Genomic DNA, 22,956 nt, shown 5'->3' on the forward strand with positions numbered 1-22,956 from the left:
CGCTTGCCTCACCCGCGGTCCGCGTGCTGCTCTCCGGCACGCCGCCGTACCTCTCCAACGCCGAGCTGCGCAACGACCTGCAGCGTTTCGGCACGGCCGTGTCGAGTATCACGACATTGCCCATGCGAACGACCAACACTGCACTCACGCACGTCAAGGCACTGCAGCGGCAAGTTTTCATGGTCCTGAAAAATGGGGCCGAGGAGCTTGACGTTACACTAAAATACACCATAAACAAATGCACGTACACGGTGTATGCCTCATCGGTTGGACTCCGGTGCTACGGGTGTGGCAAATCGGGCCACGCCCGCAGAAACTGCCCGAGCAAGGTGAGCGGGGTGGCCGCGCCACCTGCCGCGACGACGCCGGGACAGTGGGGGCGGCCAGAGGCGCAGCACCAGCAACAGACGCAGCAACAGAACCAGCAGCAGCAGCAGCAACAGCAGCAGCAGCCGCAGCAGCAGAAACAACAGCAGCAGCAGCAGCCGCAGCAGCAGCAACCAGAACAGCAGCAGCAGCAGAAACAACAGCAGCAGCAGCAGCCGCAGCAACCGGAACAGCAGCAGCAGCAGCCGCAGCAGCAGCGGCAACAGGAGCAGCAGCAGCAGCAGCCGCAGCAGCGGCAGCCGACGCAGCAGCAGCAACAGCAACAGCAGCCGCAGCAGGACGAGCGGCAGGACCGGCGGGAGCGGCAGATCATCAGCCACGACCCGCCGGGAGCGGAACCAGGCGGCGACGCGCAGGCGCCGGGGGACGACTCCGCCGGCTTCGTCACGGTCGAAGGGAGCCGAAAGAAACAAAGGGCCAAGAGGAAGGCGAAGAACGGGCACGCGGAGGGGGAGCACGAAGGCGCCCCCCCAAAGCGCACGGCCGGCATCGATGGAGACGCGGCAGGGCAGCCCGAGAACGCTGAGATCGCGGCACGGGGGGAAGAGATGGACCATGGAACAACCCCACCCCCCACCCCCCACCCCAACCCCCCCACTCCCCACCCCCCCCACCCCACCCCCCCCATCACCCCCCCCCCACCCCCACCCCCCACCCCCCCGCCCCACCCCCCCCACCCCCCCACCCCCCCCCCCCACCGCCCCCCCCCACCCCCCCCACCCCCCCACCCCCCCACCCCCACCCCACCACCCCCCCCCCACCCCCCCCCACCCCCCCCCCCAGAGGCGGAACACCCGCAGCGGCGACGGAGGTGCGCTGCAGCCGGCGACGACGGCGGCCGAGGGAGCGCCCGTCGAGCCGGACGACGAGAGTCGCCCCGGTCCGAGCGGCGCCCTGGGCCCACGGTGGTGGGCAGCGGACGCTGACCCCGGGGGTGACCGCGACGGGCGCGCGGACGCCGGGGCGGGCGGCGGCGACAATGAAGACTGCGGCGCCCCGGGAGGAGGCGGCGGCGACAATGACGTAGACGACGACGACGCCTACACCGTGTGTGAGGGCGACGGAGGCAGCGTCTGCGGGAGCGAGTGGAGCTGCGGCCTGGTGGAGCCGGATAGGAAAATGCCCGCGCAGACCATCCTTGCCTTCTTTAGAGACAACTATGGCAAGAGGGTGTTTTCCAAAAAGGCTTTCCCCGGACGCGGACGCGTTCCTCTCCACGGCGCAGGAGATCTGCCGGCGGCCGGCAGAGTACGGCTGCACTCCGAGGGAACGCTACCGTATTAAAGGAATGATGACGAGGCTGCGCGGGAAGGGGAAGGCGGCCTCAAAGGAGGCCTCAAAGGCGGCAGGGCGCGTGGACCTCCCCTGAACGCCGCAATGGGGCCACAATTAGTTGTCGCGACCATAAATTGTAACGGTCTGCGCGGCGAGGACCGGTGGCGCCGGCTGTGCAGGGCTCCTCGACGATCAGGCGGTCGACGTGGCTTTAATACAAGAAACCCACCTAGACGCCGCGCTACAGCCGAGCCGCCAGCAGCTGCTGCACGGGCGCTCCTTTTTCTTTAGCAACGGGGTGAACGGGGCGGCGGGGGTCGCGGTGGTGTGCTCCCGGACCTTCGCCCCGGACGCCCTGACTTTTCGGGAGGTAGTGGCCGGCCACCTCGTCGTGGCGGACATGGTGCTCGCCGGCACCAAGGCCCGCGTGATAAATGTGTACGCGCCCAGCAAGTCGAGGGACAGGGCCGTGTTTTTCAAGGGCGAACTACGGCGGGTGGTGGCGGAGACCGACGGCGTCGAGGGGGCGGTCACGATCGTGGGGGGCGATTTTAATTGCACGCTCCAACCCTCCCTCGACCGAACTGGGCCAGAACCACACCCCGAATCTGCAAGAGAGTGGGCGGCCGTCGTGGCCGACCACGGACTACTCGACGCGTGGCGGCTCCAAAACCCGGGCCGGCAGCAGTACACATGGACCAGGTGCGGTGCGGGGGGGCGGCCGAGCCTGGCCAGGCTAGATCGGGTGTACGTCACGGCCGGGGGGGCCAGCCTGCTCGGTGAGAGCGGGGTGGTTCCCCCCGGTTTCTCCGACCACCACATGGTGTACGTGCGCCTGCATCTCCCTCACGGTGGGCAAGGGCGGCCGTATTGGAAACTGAACGTGAACCTGCTGGACGATGGTGGATTTCGGGCGGCCTTCCGGGCCTTTTGGAAGGTGTGGGAGGAGAGACGGGGCCGTTTCGCCACCCTCCAGCAGTGGTGGGACAATGGGAAGGCCCAGGTGGGGGTGTTGGCGAGGGCCTACATGGGCCAACACGTCGCGGCCCGGCGCGAGGAGGAAGAGGTTCTCCGGGCCCGGGTGCTGGCGGTGGAGGAGGCACTGGGCCACCACCCCGCCGCCGAGGGCTGCAGGGAGCTGCGGGAACAACAGCGGCTCCTGAGGGCCGTCTCGGACAACGACGCATACAGGGGGTTTGTGGGCCGGAAGATGACCCACCTGTACAGTATGGACGCGCCGACGAAAGCCTTCTTCAGGCAGGGGGCCACGCGGGCCCAGCGGGCCGACATCACCAGCCTGATGGGGCCGGACGGAGAGACCCAGTGTGACGGGGAGGGAATCGTGCGCCTCGTCAATGGGTATTACGGACGGCTTTTTGCTGAGAAGAAAATTGACGAGGAGGCGGTGGCGGAACTCCTGGAGGGCGTCCCCAGGTTGGCTCCGCCTGACGCCAAACTGCTCGACGAACAGGTCACCATGACGGAGCTGGAGGCCGCGGTGAGGAGTCTCGCCGCGGGGAAGACCCCCGGCATAGACGGCCTTCCTACCGAGTTTTACACGACTTTCTGGAGCGAGCTCGGACCGGCGCTCGCCGACGTACTGCGCGAGAGCCTCCGGTCGGGGGTGCTGCCGCAGAGCAGCAGGCGCGCGGTGGTGACCCTGCTCCCAAAAAAGGGTGACCTGCGCCGCTTAGACAACTGGAGGCCGGTGTCCGTGCTATGCACGGACTGTAAGATTTTGGCTAAAGCCCTGGCGAACCGCCTGAAGACCGTGGCGGGGAGCCTCGTGCACCCGGACCAGTCGTACTGCGTCCCGGGGAGAGCCATACATGACAACGTTGGGGTGGTGCGGGACATCATGGACCTCGCCGCCGCCCACGGCGTTGAAGCAGGCCTCTTGTTTTTAGATCAGGCGAAGGCCTTCGACCGTGTCTCACACGCGTATATGTACAGGGCGTTGGAGGCATACGGGGTAGGGCCAACCTTCAGGGCGCAGGTGCGCCTCCTGTATACGGAGGTGAGTAGCCTCACTAAAATAAATGGCAGGCTTGGCGCCCCCTTGGCCGTCGGGGGAGGGGTCCGGCAGGGGTGTCCTCTGTCCGGTATTCTGTACACCTTGTGTATAGAGCCTCTCCTGCGGCGGCTGCGGGGTACGCTGGGGGGGTTTCAGTTCCCGGGTGCGGGCGACGCGCCGATCACGCTCTCGGCGTACGCTGACGATGTGTGCGTCGTGGTGACGGGCGCGCAAGACATGGAGGCGGTCCGAGGCGCGGTCCGTCTCTACGAGAGGGCCTCCGCCGCCAGCGTAAATTGGGAAAAGAGCAAAGCGATAGCGCTGAGACCGGGCGGGGTGGTGGGCTCCCTGGCGCTCCCGGGAGGCGTCGCCTGGGGCGCGGGGGGAGCCCGCTACCTCGGGGTACATCTGGGAAGCCCGGTTGAGGTGGAACAAAATTGGGTAGAGGTAGAGGGAAAAATTGACGCGACGCTGGCGGCGTGGGCCCGGTTCGCCCCGGGAATGGCGTACCGGGGGAGGGTACTTGTAGTCAACAATTTGGCCGCGGCACTCCTCTGGCACAAAGCCAAAGCGCTGGAACCTCCGGCGGGGCTAGTGGCGCGGATACAGAAGCGCTTCACCGCCTTCGTGTGGCACGGTCACCACTGGCAGAGGCCAGGGGTCCTGTGTCTGCCGGTGGCGGAGGGGGGACAGGGCCTCGTGCACGTAGCGGCGCGGATCCGGACCTTCAGGATCCAACAAGCGCAGCGACTGTTGTACGGGGGGGAGGGACGGCCCGGGCGGCCCCTGGCCCTCGGCCTGCTGCGGCGCGCCGGGCGTCTGGGGTACGCCCGGGAGCTGTTCCTGACGGACCAGGCCATCGTGGACCGAGCCTCGCTGCCCGCGGTCTACCGCGGCATGATGGACGCGTGGTCGACGCTGGATTGGGCGCGGGTCGGCGGCGGATACAGGGCGGCCCACTTCGTGGGGGAGCCCTTGTTCGCCAATGCAGTCCTGCCTGGCTTGCGGGGTGAGCATGCCCTGGCCAGGCGCTTTGCCGAATGCGGCATCGGACGGGTCGGTGACCTGCTGGCGCCCGGACGGGACGCGTGGCGGACGGCCCTCGAAATTTCCGGAGCGGCCGGACGCCGCACGGTCCTGGCGGGCGCGAAGGTGCTGAGGGAGGCCCTGCGGGCGATGCAGGCGCTGGGCGTCCGGCTGGCGGAGGTCGGGGAGGAGGACACCCCCCCGTTCCCTCCGCTGGCCTTTTCGGTCCGCGCCCCCGACGGCCACGTGGAGGGCGGGACGCTGCTGCGCATGGCGGGGTGCACCGAGGTGCCGCTCGAAGGCGCGCAAAAAACGCGGCTGTACGACGCCTGTCTGAAGGCGGTGCTGAGCGCGGAGCTGGTGGGCCAGCCGGACACGGGGTGGAGGGAACACTTTGGCGCGCTGGACACTGCGGGGCCCCAGTGGAAAAACTTGTACCGCCCTCCCACCACCAAGCGTTGCGGTGACCTTCAGTGGCGGCTGGTGCACCGCACGCTGCCAACGGCCGTGTGGGTCAGCCGCGCCGTGCCGGGGACCCCGGACACGTGTGCGTTCTGTGGGGTGCGGGAGGATGTGGTTCACGCGTACCTCCAGTGCGCGAGGCTGGCGCCACTCTTGGCCTTCGTGAAGGCGGTGCTCCGGAGGCTGGACGTGCCGGCCCGAGAGAGCGCGTACATACATGGGGTGACCGGCGTGGCGAGCCCCGTCAGGGACGTGGCGAACTTTGTGTGCGCGCAAGCGAAGCTCGCAACGTACACGACGAGGAAACGCGCGCTGGAAGGAAAGGTCGGCGGCGCGGGGGTGCTGCAGGTGGCGCAGGCCCTGATAAAGGCGCGCGTGCGGCTAGAATTCGCCCACCACAGGCTGTCGGCGGCCGAGGGGGAGTTCCTCCCGCGGTGGGGTAGGGCGCGGGACGCCCTGTGTACGGTCGAGGACGGCGCGGTCCTGTTTGTGTTTGACCCCCTCCCCCCCCCTGACCGGATGCCCCCCCTCCGCCCCCCCCCAGAACCCCCCCCCCCCCCCCCTCAGGGGTGACCGGTGCGAATAGTGCCTGGACACTGAAGCGGGCGCGACGTTTTTTGTGGTTGTGCGGTGTGGTTTTTGTGGTTGGTTTATATCGCGCACATGGGTGCCACTGCACTGGGCAGAGGGTGCCGGAATAAAGACATTCAAAAAATCAAAAAAATCTCTGTGTGTCTCTCAGTGGAGGTTGGCACACTGCACGTTCCCATCGGCCGTGTGGCTCAGCCGAATCTCGCCAGGGGTAACAGACTTGTGCGTTTCCTGCGGTGACAGGGAGGATCTGCCCCACCGGTACTTACGCTGCCAGCGGCTCAAACCAATGTTCCGCCTTTTGGGGGACATCTTCATGAAACTGGGGGTGCCCTTCTACAACAGCAGCAGCTTCGTGTATGGGGTGACGCCTTACCTGGTTAACAAGCGCCATGACCTCGCCAACTTCGCCTGTGCTCAGGCGAAGATGGCGGTGTACAGAACGAGGAAGAAGATGCTGCAAGGCGACACTGACGGCTGCTCTGTGCTGCTTCCAGTGTTCAGGGGCCTGCTCAAGGCGCGGCTCCGGCTGGAGCACGCCATGTACCACACACGTGGCGGTGATGTGCGGAGCGTCTTCTTCGAACGCTGGGGAGCCGGACAAGCCCCTCTCTGCAGCAGCGTGGACGGCACCCTCGTGGTGTTCACCTTCTGAAGCGCTCGCTCGTCACCGTGGCGTGCGCGATGACCACCACCACCACAACCACCACCACCACCACCACAACCACCACCACCACAACCACCACCACAACCACCACCACAACCACCACCACAACCACCACAACCACCACCACAACCACCACCACCACAATCACCACCACAACCACCACCACCACAACCACCACCAACACAACCACCACCACAACCACCACAACCACCACCACCACAACCACCACCACAACCACCACCACCACAACCACCACCACAACCACCACCACAACCACCACCACAACCACCACCACAACCACCACAACCACCACCACAACCACCACCACCACAATCACCACCACAACCACCACCACCACCACCACCACAACCACCACCACAACCACCACCACCACCACAACCACCACATCCACCACCACAACCACCACCACCACGTGGCTTTTCATTCGTGTTGTGTGCGGTGCATTTAGCGCCACAGCGCCTGTGGATTTATAGTGTTTGTTTATTTGTTTGCTGGTGACTTTGTGTGTTTCATATCGGCAATAAAAGTTGTTTAAAAGTCAAAAGTTTGTCTCTGTCTCTCTCTGTCTCTCTCTCTGTCTGTCTCTCTCTCTGTCTGTCTCTCTCTCTGTCTCTCTCTCTGTCTCTGTGTGTGTCTCTCTCTGTCTCTCTCTGTCTCTCTCTGTCTCTCTCTCTGTCTGTCTCTCTCTCTGTCTCTGTGTGTCTCTCTCTCTGTCTCTCTCTGTCTCTCTCTGTCTCTCTCTCTGTCTGTCTCTCTCTCTGTCTCTCTCTCTCTGTCTCTCTCTCTCTGTCTCTCTCTGTCTCTCTCTGTCTCTGTGTCTCTGTCTCTGTGTCTCTCTCTTTGTCTCTCTCTCTGTCTCTCTCTCTCTGTCTCTGTGTCTCTCTCTCTCTGTCTCTCTCTCTGTCTCTGTGTCTCTCTTTGTAGAACGGGCGCGTGTAGCATTATAGCGGGCGTGCGTAGCGTAATACCGGGGCGCGTTTGCCGTTATACCGCGGGGGGTTTGTTGGCATCATAACGACGGAAAAGTGTGTCCCCGATTTTGGGGGGGAGGGGGGGCGGACAAACCCCCACGGCGTCACAGCAAAAGAGTGCGTTTGTCGCGTGTCTAGGCCTCGTCAAGGTAAGGTAATTCACCCTTTTAACCGGGTAAAAGGGTAAAGGTAAAGGTGTCGACATGCCAAGGGGTAAGGTAAAGGGTAGGGTAAAGGTAGCGCGAAGTATTACCCCGGTAAACACCTTGTTTACCGTAAACACCTTGTTTACCGTAAACACCTTGCTTACCGCTCGCTAAAAGCTCCGTGGCGCAGTCTGTGACTTCCATTTAAAATTGGAATCATCGAGAGTATTCTATAGATGATTAAAGCGCCTCTACCTGTAGCATTTACATGTTACAAACCTTGTCCATGTGTAGTAGTACCCTAGTAATTACCCTGTAATCGGGTAATTTGTATGGGGTAAGGGTAAAGGTAGGGTAAAAGGTATTCTCGTTGCTTTTGACCTTTTGACCTTTTGACTTACCTTGCTAAAGGTTAAAAGGTAAGGGTAGAGTGATTGTATTGTGGTAAGGTAAAAGGTAGGGCAAAGGTCGGCTCGTTGCTTTTGACCTTTTGACCTTTTGACTTACCTTGCTAAAGGGTTAAAGGTAAGGGTAGAGTGATTGTATTGTGGTAAGGTAAAAGGTAGGGCAAAGGTAGCCTCGTTGCTTTTGACCTTTTGACCTTTAACCTTGCCGAGGCCTAGGCGTGACCCCCGCGGCGCTGCTGGTTGATTCCAGACGGACACCCCGGTGTCGTCAAGGTCCCCCGGGGAATCTCGTCACCTCACCCCCCCCCCCGCTGCCCAGAGGTCACAACCGGGTACCCGATACCCGTACCCTACCCGATACCCGGCTACCCGTACGGGTAGGCCGTGAGTCACCGGTGACTAACCGTTTGTCACTCATTTCGGGTAGGGAACGGGTACGGGTAGGGACCGGGTACCCATTTGCGACCCTGGTGCGGCCGGGTACGGGTACGGGTAGGCCGTGAGTCACTGGTGAGTCACCGTTTGTCACTCATTTCCCAACGTCTTGTCTCTTCTCACAATTCAAGTTCCTAGAAACAACCCACCCGCGCCTGCAACATGGCTTTATGCCAGAGGTCGCAATCGGGTACCCGTACCCTACCCGATACCCGGCCGGGTACGGGTACGGGTAGCCTTAACGGACTGTAGGGGCAAGGGCTGTTAGCGAGCAGCACCTATGAAGGCCGGCACGGTGGCACACGAGGGGGTGGGTGGCCAGCACCACGCCCGGCCGCCTTTGTCTCCCCAGCGGCGATGTTTTTACGCACCGCACCAGGTACTCATTTGAGGCTGAGTCGACCTAAGGGAGGCCCAGGACCGGTTCAGATCATCGTCACTGGGTGTTGTTGACCGTGAGCGGGGATTCGAACCCGTGTCGCCTGGTTCGTAGCGCTAACCGCTACACCACCGCTACACCACCGCACACCATGCGTACATACGTGTGTGTGTGTGAACACATATGTATGTGTACACACACACGCACACAGGCACACATCATGTGTGTGTGTATGTTTGGGCTGGACCAATGGCTGGCTAGGAGAGATGTCCACTCGTGGGCCAGGGAAGGGCACAGAGAGGCAGCTACGGCTGCAGCTGCAGCTGCTGTTGCTGCTGCTGCTGCGATAAATTATTTATTTATTCCAGGGGGGGGGGGGGGGTGAGGATTGGGGGTGTTGATCCCTCGGTCATTAAATATTCACTGCCATTGGAAGCGAAGGGCCCACTCGAAGAGGGGGGGGGGGCAGGGGGGGGGGGGCAGGTGGCGGCGGTGTTTACACACGGACACACCGGGGAGACAAAGGCGGCCGGGCGTGGTGCTGGCCACCGCAACACGTGTTCGTGTTCGTGTGCCGTGGCGAACTTCACAGGTGCTGCTACTCGTGGACAGCACTTGCCCCAGCCCGTGTCAGCCCAGCCCGTGTCAACCCAGCCCGTGTCAGCCCAGCCCGTGTCAGCCCAGCCAGTGTCACACCCAGCCCGTGTCAACCCAGCCCGTGTCAACCCAGCCAGTGTCACAACCAGCCCGTGTCAGCCCAGCCAGTGTCACACCCAGCCCGTGTCAGCCCAGCCCGTGTCACACCCAGCCCGTGTCAACCCAGCCCGTGTCAGCCCAGCCAGTGTCAACCCAGTCCGTGTCAGCCCAGCCCGTGTCAACCCAGTCCGTGTCAGCCCAGCCCGTGTCAACCCAGCCCGTGTCAACCCAGCCCGTGTCAGCCCAGCCCGTGTCAACCCAGCCCGTGTCAGCCCAGCCCGTGTCAACCCAGCCCGTGTCAACCCAGCCCGTGTCAACCCAGCCCGTGTCAGCCCAGCCCGTGTCAACCCAGCCCGTGTCAGCCCAGCCCGTGTCAACCCAGCCCGTGTCAACCCAGCCCGTGTCAACCCAGCCCGTGTCAACCCAGCCCGTGTCAGCCCAGCCCGTGTCAACCCCATACCGTGTCACACCCAGCCCGTGTCAACCCAGCCCGTGTCAGCCCAGCCCGTGTCAACCCAGCCCGTGTCAACCCAGCCCGTGTCACACCCAGCCCGTGTCAGCCCAGCCAGTGTCACACCCAGCCCGTGTCAGCCCAGCCAGTGTCACACCCAGCCCGTGTCAGCCCAGCCCGTGTCACACCCAGCCCGTGTCAACCCAGCCCGTGTCAGCCCAGCCAGTGTCAACCCAGTCCGTGTCAGCCCAGCCCGTGTCACACCCAGCCCGTGTCAACCCAGCCCGTGTCACACCCAGCCCGTGTCAACCCAGCCCGTGTCAACCCAGCGCGTGTCAACCCAGCCCGTGTCAACCCAGCCCGTGTCAACCCAGCCCGTGTCAGCCCAGCCCGTGTCAACCCCATACCGTGTCAACCCAGCCCGTGTCAACCCAGCCCGTGTCAACCCAGCCCGTGTCAACCCAGCCCGTGTCAACCCAGCCCGTGTCAGCCCAGCCCGTGTCAACCCCATACCGTGTCAACCCAGCCCGTGTCAACCCAGCCCGTGTCAACCCAGCCCGTGTCAACCCAGCCCGTGTCAACCCAGCCCGTGTCAACCCAGCGCGTGTCAACCCAGCCCGTGTCAGCCCAGCCCGTGTCACACCCAGCCCGTGTCAACCCAGCCCGTGTCAACCCAGCGCGTGTCAACCCAGCCCGTGTCACACCCAGCCCGTGTCAACCCCAAACCGTGTCACCCCACACGGTTTCCCCCGTATTCTTGCACAGGGGGTTTGAGTTTCCACAGTCCATTCGACGTGCAGCCGCTTCAACTTGGGCCCCATTGGTTGTCTATTTGTTTGTGTGTCTCCCTTGCGATGGACGTTGAGATGTATAGGGAGCAACGGGGTGACCAATACGGTCTCGAATTGGTCGGTAACAAGGTAGGGCACCGATAAGGGGTGGCCAGCTGTGATAGACACCCAGCAGAGACCGGGCGCTGTCGTTTTTCCACGGTGTCTTTAATCGCCATCTCGACTCAATCCACGCCACCACCACCACCGCCACCACCATCACCGCCACCACCACCACCGCCGCCACCACCACCACCACCACCATCACCCCCACCACCACCACCACCACCACCGCCACCACCGCCACCACCACCACCACCACCACCACCGCCACCACCGCCACCACCACCGCCACCGCCACCACCACCACCACCACCGCCACCACCGCCACCGCCACCACCGCCGCCACCGCCACCACCACCACCACCGCCACCACCACCGCCACCACCACCACCACCGCCACCGCCACCGCCACCACCCGCCGCCACCGCCACCGCCACCACCACCGCCACCACCGCCGCCACCGCCACCGCCACCACCGCCGCCACCGCCACCGCCACCACCACCGCCACCACCGCCGCCACCACCGCCACCACCACCGCCACCACCACCACCACCGCCGCCACCACCACCGCCCGCGTCCCCGCAATTAGCCTGCCGAGACAATAGGCGGCCAGGATGGTGACACAATGACGCAGCCACCATTGTGTTCGCTTCTGTCTACCTGGCACGCGATCTACGGCGTCCGTGCCGCCAGCCACCTGCTCTGTGACCCGCCCACCACGTGGACGCGTCACGTGACCTAGGCGTGGTGCTGCTACTCGCCGACAGCACTTGCCCCAACAGTCTGGCGAGGCTACACAGGGGATCTTTGTCTATGGGTCTCTATGTATCTCTATGAGTCTCTCTCTACGGGTCTCTATGTATGTCTATGGGTCTCTATGTATCTCTATGTATCTCTATGGGTCTCTCTCTATGGGTCTCTATGTATCTCTATGGGTCTTTATGTATCTCTATGAGTCTCTCTCTACGGGTCTCTATGTATGTCTATGGGTCTCTATGTATCTCTATGGGTCTCTCTCTATGGGTCTCTATGGGTCTCTATGTATCTCTATGGGTCTCTATGGGTCTCTCTCTACGGGTCTCTATGTATGTCTATGGGTCTCTATGTATCTCTATGTATCTCTATGGGTCTCTCTCTATGGGTCTCTATGTATCTCTATGGGTCTCTATGTATCTCTATGGGTCTCTCTCTATGGGTCTCTATGTATCTCTATGGGTCTCTATGTATCTCTATGGGTCTCTCTCTATGGGTCTCTATGTATCTCTATGGGTCTCTATGTATCTCTACGGGTCTCTATGGGTCTCTATGTATCTCTATGGGTCTCTCTCTATGGGTCTCTATGTATCTCTATGGGTCTCTATGTATCTCTATGGGTCTCTCTCTATGGGTCTCTATGTATCTCTATGGGTCTCTATGTATCTCTACGGGTCTCTATGTATCTCTATGTATCTCTATGTATCTCTATGGGTCTCTCTCTATGGGTCTCTATGTATCTCTATGGGTCTCTATGTATATCTATGTGTCTCTATGTATCTCTATGTATCTCTATGTATCTCTATGGGTCTCGATGTATCTCTATGGGTCTCTATGTATCTCTATGGGTCTCTATGTATCTCTATGGGTCTCTATGTATCTCTATGTGCCATAGCTACGGTTTTGGCCGCCAGTGAAATCGCTGTCCATAGCCGCCGCTGCAGCCTCCTACCAATCACCCTCCCCCCCCTCTCTCTGTCCCGTTGTCCCCACAACAACCTCCTGCACATCATCTCCAAGGCCCTCAGGCGGACAACACCGCCAATAGCAACAACAACACCAACAAAGACACCATCACCACCAACAATACCACCAACAGTACCCCCACCAAAACCACCACCGCCAACAACAACAACAACACCAACGCCACCACCAACAACACCACCAACACCACCCCCACCAAAACCACCACCAACACCACCAACAACACCACCCCCACCACCACCAACACCACCAAGAACAACACCACCACCAACACCACCAGCACCATCCCCACCAACACCACCAACAACACCCCAACCAAAACCACCAACAACACCACCAACACCACCCCCACCACCACCAACACTACCAACAACAACACCACCACCAACACCACCAACACCATCCCCACCAAAACCACCACCAACAACAACACCACCAACACCACCAACACCACCCCCACCAAAACCACCATCAGCAACACCACCACCAACACCACCGCCACCAGAACCACCACCAACCCACACAACCACCAACAACAACATCAACAGCGGCACGCCCAGGGTGGCGGAGGGCAGCACAAACAACAACAACAACAAAAACTCCCGCGAGCCGCACAACAACAACAACCGCCATTCGCCACTAAGTGGCGGTGACGTCACCACGACGCTTGTGCCAGGCCATGTGCACCTTGAGGCCACGTGAAGTGTCGAACGCCCGCTGGCAGGAGGTCACGGGGCAGACCCAGCAGGTGCCACGGGTCGACTGACTGAGATGACCGAAATCACTGGCTAATGCACCACCTGTGCCCCCTACTGTGCCAACTTGCTGTGCTTTAGCCACCCGGCGCTCCGCTCGTTGTTGTGAGCGTCGCTCCTCCGCCCTCCGTTGTTGCTGGAGGGCGACTGCCTCCAGCTGCCCAGTAGCGTCCTTCACGAGCCCATACTCACCCGCCCCCTTCAATCCCGATCTCGATCCCCCCATGCGGGCCGAGAGAGAGAGGGGAGAACGAGAGAGGTGAGGGAGATTGGAGAGAGAAGATAATTATTTATATTATTATTATTTATATTAATTTATTTATTATATATATTTTTTACCGGCGTGACTTTACCGAAAAAATCATAAGAGTAGAGAAAAGAGACTTTTTAAATCCTTTATATTAAGTTCACTTGCTTGCTTGCTTGCGCGCTTACGACCGTGCAAATCTTTCGGTCGTTTTTTAACCCACTTCCCGTGATCCAATCGAGCTGACATTTTGCACACAGACTCGTTGTGCGTGACAATTTATTTTCGTGAAAAATGTTTTCCAAAATTTTACACTTTTTAGGAAAAAATAAATTATATTTAATTACCAATTGCTTAATGGTGGCAGGCAATCATCTGACCCATAGGTGGCAGCCATCTCAAGCCAGAGGACGAGAGGACTCTAGCCGCCACGTATATAAAGGATTTATAGTGAAAAACTTTGCTTTTACGGGTTAAGTTTTTGACTTAAACAACTTTGATTGCCGCCAGCAGCAACAGCACTGGAGGCGATTCCGATACCAAATACACAAAGTCACCAGCAACACAAATAAACAAACACGGCACATCCACAGGCGCTATGGCAGTGGTCATAAAAGTCACGTGGTGGTGGTGATGGTGGTGGTGGTGGTTGTGGTGGTGGTTGTGGTGGTGGTGGTGGTGGTTGTGGTGGTTGTGGTGGTGGTGGTCATCGCGCACGCCACGGTGACGAGCGAGCGCTTCAGAAGGTGAACACCACGAGGGTGCCGTCCACGCTGGTGCAGAGGGTGAGAGATAGGAGAGAGAGACAGGAGTGAGGAGAGGGAGAGATGATACGGAGAGAGGAGAGGCGGTAAGAAGGAGAGCAGAGCGTGAAATCTTTCGTGAAATCTGTCGTTTAAAAAAAAGGGGGGGGGGCACGTAAAGTAAAGGATTGAAAAAAACACAAAAAAACTAAATGATGAACGAAGAAAAGTGCCGACTACACCGAGCATCTTCTTGTTTCCTCTGATCGTAAAAACAAGAGGAGAGATTTCGAGAAGAGGGAGATTAGAGAGAGGAAGAGAGAGGAGAGAGAGAGAGAGGGTTGAACCTCTGATACCCAAAGTACTGGTGGGCCAGATGTTCCCCGGCACCACCAAACGCACAAGGGCACGGTCAGAGGTCGCAAACGGGTTTTGATTCCTTACCCGTACCCGTACCCGGCCGCTTCTGTGAACAGGTGTCTTTTATACAGGTATCAAGCTGAGATTAGGAGCACTCCCTTTAAGAGTGTGCTCCTAATCTCAGCTCGTTACCTGTATAAAAGACACCTGTTCACAGAAGCAATCAATCAATCAGATTGCAAACTCTCCACCATGGCCAAGACCAAAGAGCTCTCCAAGGATGTCAGGGACAAGATTGTAGACCTTCACAAGACTGGAATGGGCTACTAGACCATCGCCAAACAGCTTGGTGAGAAGGTGACAACAGTTGGTGCGATTACTCGCAAATGGAAGAAACACAAAAGAACTGTCAATCTCCCTCGGCCTGGGGCTCCATGCAAGATCTCACCTTGTGGAGTTGCAATGATCATGAGAACGGTGAGGAATCATCCCAGAACTACACGGGAGGATCTAGTCAATGATCTCAAGGCAGCTGGGACCATAGTCACCAAGAAAACAGTTGGTAACACACTACGCCATGAAGGACTGAAATCCTGCAGCGCCCGCAAGGTCCCCCCTGCTCAAGAAAGCACATATACATGCCCGTCTGAAGTTTGCCAATGAACATCTGAATGATTCAGAGGACAACTGGGTGAAAGTGTTGTGGTCAGATGAGACCAAAATGGAGCTCTTTGGCATCAACTCAACTCGCCGTGTTTGGAGGAGGAGGAATGATGCCTATGACCCCAAGAACACCATCCCCACCGTCAAACATGGAGGTGGAAACATTATGCTTTGGGGGTGTTTTTCTGCTAAGGGGACAGGACAACTTCACCGCATCAAAGGGACGATGGACGGGGCCATGTACCGTCAAATCTTGGGTGAGAACCTCCTTCCCTCAGCCAGGGCATTGAAAATGGGTCGTGGATGAGTATTCCAGCATGACAATGCCCCAAAACACACGGCCAAGGCAACACAGGAGTGGCTCAAGAAGAAGCACATTAAGGTTCTGGAGTGGCCTAGCCAGTCTCCAGACCTTAATCCCATAGAAAATCTGTGGAGGGAGCTGAAGGTTCGAGTTGCCAAACGTCAGCCTCGAAACCTTAATGACTTGGAGAAGATCTGCAAAGAGGAGTGGTGGGCAGAGGTGGGACAAAGTCATTGTTATGCAAGTCCAAGTCGAGTCGCAAGTCATCAAATTCATGACTCGAGTCTGACTCGAGTCCAAGTCACATGACTCGAGTCCACATCTCATAGGTGGGACAAAGTCATTGTTATGCAAGTCCAAGTCGAGTCGCAAGTCATCAAATTCATGACTCGAGTCTGACTCGAGTCCAAGTCACATGACTCGAGTCCACATCTCATAGGTGGGACAAAGTCATTGTTATGCAAGTCCAAGTCGAGTCGCAAGTCATCAAATTCATGACTCGAGTCTGACTCGAGTCCAAGTCACATGACTCGAGTCCACACCTCTGGTGGTGGGACAAAATCCCTCCTGAGATGTGTGCAAACCTGGTGGCCAACCACAAGAAACGTCTGACCTCTGTGATTGCCAACAAGGCTTTTGCCACCAAGTACTAAGTCACGTTTTGCAGAGGGGGTCAAATACTTATTTCCCTCATTAAAATGCAAATCAATTCATAAAAATTTTGACTTGCGTTTTTCTGGATTTTGTTGTTGTTATTCTGTCTCTCGCTGTTCAAATAAACCTACAATTCAAATTATAGACTGAGCATTTCTTTGTCAGTGGTCAAACGTACAAAATCAGCAGGGGATCAAATACTTGTTTCTCTCACTGTACGTAGCTGACCGAGCACATCGAAGGTGCGAGAAATATAAAATGCGCAATGTTTCCTTACGTAGTAGAGCGTGTGGTTGTTGTTGTTAATGAATTATTCTCCTTTAATGTATTGTCAATAAGCAAATGTATATGTATACATGCTAATTACATACTTTTTATACAATATATTGGCAATAATTTAACATGATGTTAAATGGTTATGTAATAAAATATTGCCCTCAAGACATGCCAAAGATCCCCCGTGTAGGCTTAACAGACTGTAGGGGCAAGTGCTGTTTGCGAGCACCTATGAAGGCCGGCACGGCACACGAGGGGGTGGGTGGCCAGCGACCACGCCTGGCCGCCTTTGTCTCCCCAGTGGTGATGTTTGCACACCACACCAGGTACTCATTTGAGGCTGAGTCGATCAAGGGGAGGCCCGGCCCGGTTCAGATAATCGCCACGGGCGTTGACCGTGAGCGGGAATCGAACTCAGTATGCGCCGGGTTCGTAGCGCAGCGTAGCGCTAACCGCTGCACCACCGCTCCCCCACCACCATCATCACCAACACCATTCGCCACCAAAGTGACGGTGACGTCACCAGGGCGCCCGTGCCAGGCCACGTGCACTTTGAGGCCACCACGTGAAGCGTCGAAGGCCCTCGCTGCTGACAGGAGGAGGTTCACGGGACAGACCCAGCAGGTGCCCATGGGTCGACTGGCTGGAACGACTAACAGATACATCTGCCAACTCGCTGCGTTTTATCCGCCCGGCGCTCCGCTCGTTGTTGTGAGCGTCGGTCCTCTTGCCCTCTTGTTGGGATGGTGCCACTGCCTCCCGACTGATCCAGTAGCGTCCTACACGAGCCTCCTCCTCCACCACCACCACCGCCGCCGCTAACCCAGCCACGTAGACGCAGCCGTGTCGGCTCTAAACGCCCAGAACAAACCCCAATTTACAGCTGTGGGTCATCACCAGCACGTGACCTCGCTGAGTGCCGTCAAGAGAGGGGGAGACAGGCTCCCACCCCCCACCCCGCCCTTCTCTTCCCTCCCCACTCACGGCGAACGTGGCGTGCCCATTACTCTCACTCTGCGTCCGTGATGTAAGGGGAGGGTGGTGGGGAGTGACAGATCAGCACTTCGTGAACCTGCTCCCCCCCCCCCCGACACACACGCCCCCACGAGGTAAAGAATCCTCTTACCCAGATCCAGATGAAGGTTCATGTAGGACCTAGGGCACTTCTGATTGGTGGGGTGAGTGACAACTTCCTAACATAAGAATATCTTCTTGGTTACGTAGAAGGGAAATAGTAAAATGATAAAATTGAAATAAAAATAAAACATAATAAAATAATTATCACGACGTTTCGGCCACAACGCAAGCGGCCGTCCTCAGGTGAAGAACAGGTCTGTCGGGAAGACAGCGTTGTGGCCGAAACGTCGTGAGAATTATTTTATTATGTTTGATTTTTATTATTTTACTATTTCCCTGCTAAGTGACTTTACCGAAAGAACCAAGAAGATGAATCCCTACCTACTCAATCACCCACCTACTCATTCGCTCACCTACTCACTCACCCACCTACTTACCCACCTACTAACCCACATACTCACTCACCTACTCACCCACATACTCACTCACCTACTCACTCATCCACCTACTCACTCGCCCACCTACTCATTCACCCACCTACTCACCCACCTACTCACTCACCTACTCACTCATCCACCTACTCACTCACCCACCTACTCAATCACCCACCTACTCACCCCCCTACTAACCTACATATTCACTCACCTACTCACTCATCCACCTACTCACGCACCTACTCACTCACCCACCTGCTCACGCACTTACTCAACCACATACTCACTCACCTACTCACTCGCCCACATACTCACTCACCTACCTATTCACTCACCCACCTCCTCACTCACGCAACTACTCACTCACCCATATATTCACTCACCTACTCACTCACCCACCTACTCACCCACCTACTCACCCACATATTCACTCACCTACTCACCCACATACTCACTCACCTACTCACTCATCCACCTACTCACTCGCCCACCTACTCACTCACCCACCTACTCACTCACCCACCTACTCAATCACCCACCTACTCACCCCCCTACTAACCTACATACTCACTCACCTACTCACTCATCCACCTACTCACGCACCTACTCACTCACCCACCTACTCACGCACTCACTCGCCCACATACTCACTCACCTACCTATTCACTCACCCACCTCCTCACTCACGCAACTACTCACTCACCCAATTATTCACTCACCTACTCACTCACCCACCTACTCACCCACCTACTAACCCACATACTCACTCACCTACTCACCCACATACTCACTCACCTACTCACTCATCCACCTACTCACTCGCCCACCTACTCACTCACCCACCTACTCACTCACCCACCTACTCACCCACATACTCACTCACCTACTCACCCACATACTCACTCACCTACTCACTCATCCACCTACTCACTCGCCCACCTACTCACTCACGCACCTACTCACTCACCCACCTACTCACGAACTTACTCACCCACATACTCACTCACCTACTCACCCACATACTCACTCACCTACTCACCCACATACTCACCCACCTACTCACTCGCCCACCTACTCACTCACCCATCTACTAATTCACCCACCCACCAACTCACGCACCTCCTCACTCACCCACCTATTTAACCACCCACCTACTCACCCACCCACTTACTCACTTACCCACCTACCCACTCACACACCTACTTACCCACACACCTACTCACCCACCCACTTACTCACCCACCCACTCACTCACCCATCTACTAATTGACCCACCCACCAACTCACGCACCTCCTCACTCACCCACCTATTTAACCACCCACCTACTCACCCACCCACTTACTCACCCACCTACTCACTCACCCACTTACTCACCCACCCACCTACCCACTCACCCACCTACCCACTCACCCACCTACTCACTCACCCACATACTCACTCGCCCATCTACTCACCCACCCACTCACTCACCCACCGACACAGTAAAACTCACTTACCCACCCACTCACGTCTCCACATTCAGCGTCTCATCAGCCGCAGTCGGGCTCGCTTGAGACAATGCCGTGGGAGAGCCCAGATCTGTATCGGCAAGAACCGGTTTCGACATTCAGTGTCTCATCAACAGCAGCCGGAGTCAGCCTCGCGCGAAGCCACATACTCACCCACCTACTCACTCATCCACCTACTCACTCACCCACCTACTCACTCGCCCACCTACTCACTCGCCCACCTACCCACTCACACACCTACCCACCCACCTACTCAAGCACTTACTCACCGACATACTCCCTCACCTACTCACCCACATACTCACCCACCTACTCACTCACCCACATACTCACTCACCCACCTACCCACTCACCCATCTACTAATTCACCCACCCACCAACTCACACACCTCCTCACTCACCCACCTATTCAACCACCCACCTACTCACTCACCCACCTACACACGCACTTACTCACCCACATACTCACTCACCTACTCACCCACATACTCACCCACCTACTCACTCGCCCACATAGTCACCCACCCACCTACTCACCCACTCATCTACTCACTCACCTACTCACCCACTTACTCACTCACTCACCCACCTACTCACTCATCCACCTACTCACTCACCTACTCACCCACTTACTCACTCACTCACCCACCCACTCACGTCTCCACATTCAGTGTCTCATCAACAGCAGCCGCAGTCAGCCTCGCGCGAAGCCAGGCCGGCGAACCGACCTAAGGGGCCGTCCATAAATGACGTCACGCACCTGGGGGGGGGGGTCAGACATTGTAACGATGGGTGACGAGGTGGGGGGCTTGAGAAATGTGACGTCACGTCGAAATGCGCAACTTTAAATAAATATACATAACGCGTTCTGCTTAATTAAATAGACTTTTTGATGTTTCCCCCTACAACATCAGAGTGCAGCGCCACATTAAATACGCACTACAATGACGATAGTTTAAAGCGATTTGAAGCATGTTTTATTTTCAAAATGGAAATCTAGTTTATTTTTTGTGTGGGGGGGGGGGGGCAGAGCTTTGTGACATCATATTTGAATGGGGGGGGGGGGGGGTCTGACTTTTTGTGACGCCGTGTGACGAGGGGGGGGGGGTCAAAAATCGTCCAAAATTGCGTGACGTCATTTATGGACGGCCCCATATCCGGCTTTCGAAGCCACACGCAGGAGCGGACCAACAGCGCCCTCCATCCATGGCGGCCGAGGCCACGGCACCACGTGACCGTCGAGGGATGGGGCAGCCTCGTTTCGCCCCCTCGTGGCCGCCATGTCCACTGCACTCGTCTCGTCACGCTGTGGGGGGGAGGGGCGGGTGTGGTCACGTGGTCCTACGTCACAATGGAATCGTATCTGCTCACTCCGCGTGAGATTAAGGTGACGTCGCTTTGTCCATCATCACCACACGTGTATCACTACACCTCCACCACCAAACCTCCACCAAACCTCCACCACCACCACAACCTCCTCCTCCATCACACCTCTACCACCTCACCTCCACCACCAAACCTCCACCAAACCTCCACCACCACAACCTCCTCCTCCATCACACCTCTACCACCTCACCTCCACCATATCTCCTTCACCACACCTCCACCACCACCACAACCTCCTCCATCACACCTCTACCACCTCACCTCCACCATACCTCCTTCACCCACACACCACCACCACCACACCTCTACCACCATCACACCTCTACCACCTCACCTCCACCATATCTCCTTCACCACACCTCCACCACCACCACAACCTCCTCCATCACACCTCTACCACCTCACCTCCACCATACCTCCTTCACCCACACACCACCACCACCACAACCTCATCCACCTCACCTCCACCAAACCTCTTCCACCACCACCTTCTCCATCACCACCGCCACCTCCTCACTACCAACTCCACCCCATCCAACAGCAGCAGCAACAGCACCGTCCATTGCGTGGGTGGGGGGGGGGAAGAATGGTGCGGGACCCAGGGCAGCTCACACCGTGTAAGCCACCCCCCCCCCCCCCCCCCCCAACGCCTTCAAACTAAACCGCGACGTTGAAGCGCGGGGCCCACCAAAGCGCGGGGCCCGGGGCAGTCACCCAGATTTGCCGTGTGCCCTAAGGACAGCTTCTTGTTGCGGCAGCGGCAACGTCGATACGGGGCCTCGGTGGAGCTTACCGGACACCTGGTGTCCACCCCCGGGGTGTCCCTCTCGCGCGCGCGCCACAAATGGACAACGATACCCCTGGCTGATCCCTGCCGAGTAGAGCACAAAGCCATCGTCACGCGAAATCCGTCGGACAATTGCGGTCGCCACGCCGCCTCGCACGCCCGCGTCTACGCCGCGCTTGATCTCCATCTGACTCTCTCTGCTCTGATCTCCATCTGACTCTCTCTGCTCTGATCTCCATCTGTCTCTCTCTGCTCTGATCTCCATCTGACTCTCTCTGCTCTGATCTCCATCTGACTCTCTCTGCTCTGATCTCCATCTGTCTCTCTCTGCTCTGATCTCCATCTGACTCTCTCTGCTCTGATCTCCATCTGACTCTCTCTGTTCTGATCTCCATCTGACTCTCTCTGCTCTGATCTCCATCTGACTCTCTCTGCTCTGATCTCCATCTGACTCTCTCTGCTCTGATCTCCATCTGACTCTCTCTGCTCTGATCTCCATCTGACTCTCTCTGCTCTGATCTCCATCTGTCTCTCTCTGCTCTGATCTCCATCTGACTCTCTCTGCTCTGATCTCCATCTGACTCTCTCTGCTCTGATCTCCATCTGTCTCTCTCTGCTCTGATCTCCATCTGACTCTCTCTGCTCTGATCTCCATCTGACTCTCTCTGTTCTGATCTCCATCTGACTCTCTCTGCTCTGATCTCCATCTGACTCTCTCTGCTCTGATCTCCATCTGACTCTCTCTGCTCTGATTTCCATCTGACTCTCTCTGTTCTGATCTCCATCTGACTCTCTCTGCTCTGATCTCCATCTGACTCTCTCTGCTCTGATCTCCATCTGACTCTCTCTGTTCTGATCTCCATCTGACTCTCTCTGTTCTGATCTCCATCTGACTCTCTCTGATCTGATCTCCATCTGTCTCTCTCTGCTCTGATCTCCGTCTGTCTCTCTCTGCTCTGATCTCCATCTGACTCTCTCTGTTCTGATCTCCATCTGACTCTCTCTGCTCTGATCTCCATCTGACTCTCTCTGCTCTGATCTCCATTTGACTCTCTCTGTTCTGATCTCCATCTGACTCTCTCTGTTCTGATCTCCATCTGACTCTCTCTGTTCTGATCTCCATCTGACTCTCTCTGCTCTGATCTCCATCTGACTCTCTCTGTTCTGATCTCCATCTGACTCTCTCTGTTCTGATCTCCATC

Source organism: Lampetra planeri, chromosome 64 (assembly GCF_965212315.1).
Source record: "Lampetra planeri chromosome 64, kcLamPlan1.2.h2, whole genome shotgun sequence".
NCBI lineage: Eukaryota > Metazoa > Chordata > Hyperoartia > Petromyzontiformes > Petromyzontidae > Lampetra > Lampetra planeri.